Consider the following 2,290-nt stretch of genomic DNA (forward strand, 5'->3'; position numbering starts at 1 on the left):
CTTTACAATCATAATATGGCCCGGCATGGCCAGATGGATAAGGCGCTCGACTCGCAATCTGAGGGTCGCGGGTTCGAATTCCCGTCCCACCAAACATGCTCGCCCATTCAGCCGTGGGGGCGTTATAATGTGACGGTCAATCCCACTATTCGTTGGTAAAAGAGTCATCCGATATGGCCCGGCATGGCCATGTGGTTAGGGCGCTCGACTCGCAATCTGCGGATCGCGGGTTCGAATCCCCGTCACATCAAACATGTTTGCCCTTTTCAGCCGTGGGGGCGTTATAAAGTGTCAATCAATTTGCTCTTTGGTAAAACCAAGAGTTAGCTGGTGGGCGGTAAATTAGGGACGTCTAGCGTAGATAGTCCTCGTGTAGCTTTGCGCGAAATTCTTAACACCTGATAACATTATTAAAATATACAAAACATACATTCGACCAATAATAGAATATGCCAGTCCGGCATGGATAAACACAGTTCCTAAGCACATAAACAAACTACAAAGAATATAAAACACATTAATCACCTCAGCATACAAGGTCCCCCGTAGCACATCATCAATATTTATGCACAGATACGCTGGTATACAAACAGTAGCCGATAGACTCTTGCATAATACTCTAAATTACTTTGAGAAAAATTGGCAAAAGAACGACCTACTTTGTGAACTCGATCGTTATTACATACATGATGGAAGTAGACCTAAGTACCTCTCACCTGTAAACATTTATTTTACAAATAAAGATGTGATCAGGTCACCTACTGCTAGACATTTAAACCCTACACTAGTTAGAGCCTAAGAACAATACATTTAAAAGGATATTATATGTAAAATGAATTCGATTAGCTTCTAACTAGTGAAATGTGTAACTTGCATTATGGACTTAAATAAGAAATGCAAAACACAGAATGTAACTGTGGATACTTACATGGACATTGCCCTGAAAGGGGTCGGAGCAAGTGTGGTTTACTCCGACCCTCGTGTAGTATCAACAATCTACATTCACAGTAGACAAAGCAAAGTCCGGAAAGGAGGAAGAGGTTCCAGCGCATGCCCAACTAACTGAAATGTTAAATATATTTTCCACGAGTTAGAAACCGTCGAAGGTACGTGTAGTTAGGCTTGACTGCAAATATACTTCGCTCATGCCAGCAGTTTTATTTATTGGCAACTTTTAATGCGTATTCACAACCGTTATGAGAATACCATTTTCGATCAAACGTATATATATATATCGTCAGTTTTGACTATCTTTTTCATATTATGATTCTCTCTCTCTCCTGATCGGAATTTAGGTCTTTGTGACCTAGGAGGGTCAAAATGACTGGTTTTAATTACGTAAAACATTTGATTTCGTACACGCATACGTTTCATTACAGACTTCTAATAAATAGAGAACGTGGAATATATGGACCGATTCTGGTGTATACTTGGGTCAACCAGTCGTAATAGAGAACGTGGAATATATGGACCGATTCTGGTGTATACTTGGGTCAACCAGTCGTAATAGAGAACGTGGAATATATAGACCGATTCTAGTGTATACTTGGGTCAATCAGTCGTAATGCATAAATAAGGAGTTCAGTTCTGTTTGAGGATCATTCCCTGTATTTCAGGCTCATGGATGTGTGCCAGCTGTAGCACGCCATACACGGTTGATGTTAGGTCACTGTACCTAACAAGTGGCCCGGACGTCAGAGCTATAGGAAATCAGTGAAGCCCGTTTAACTTTATATTTGTGTATATTACCTTAGCTTTATGTAGCGGAAGATCATTTGAAGTTACGGAGCGAGGGTTGGTCACGTGATAGAGCTCTAGATTTCGGAGACGTGAAACAACAAAATATTCAAACACTTTAAGCTGTGGGTATTATAAGAGTGACAGTCAATCCTTTAACGTGGGTAGCGTAGTGCTGCTGGCCGCTTTCCATTTGGTCAGTAGACCAAAATTAGGAACGGCAGCAGATAGCCTTACTAGCCATAAGTACAAAATGGAAAGTTTTTTGAGCCAACATTTTACCAAGAAATGTCTTGAGGACTTTTTTAAAAGAAAAGATATACTGTTCTTAGCTGGAATATTATTATTATTTACGAGTCTATAATTACTACTTTTAGATGTCTCCTTATATACAAAAGTGATAACCTATTTGAACAAAAACACAGTAAATAACATGTAAAATCTTCTATAGTGTATTTTTTTAGGACACGGATATTTCCACCCGCATTTCAAAAACTTCCAGACGGTGACGTAACTACAAAAGATGTCGGTCATTTACAAGTTTGTCAGGCTT

The 2,290-nt window shown here is 39.7% G+C and overlaps 1 protein-coding gene across 6 annotated transcripts in view; it reads left to right on the forward strand.

The window, feature by feature from the left end:
- LOC106463863 (ninein-like protein) overlaps positions 1 to 2,290 on the forward strand; it is a 156,543-nt gene that overhangs the window by 35,887 nt on the left and 118,366 nt on the right. The gene's annotated exons all lie outside the window — the stretch shown is intronic.

Source organism: Limulus polyphemus, unplaced genomic scaffold, assembly GCF_000517525.1.
Source record: "Limulus polyphemus unplaced genomic scaffold, Limulus_polyphemus-2.1.2 Scaffold1506, whole genome shotgun sequence".
Taxonomy (NCBI): Eukaryota; Metazoa; Arthropoda; class Merostomata; order Xiphosura; family Limulidae; genus Limulus; species Limulus polyphemus.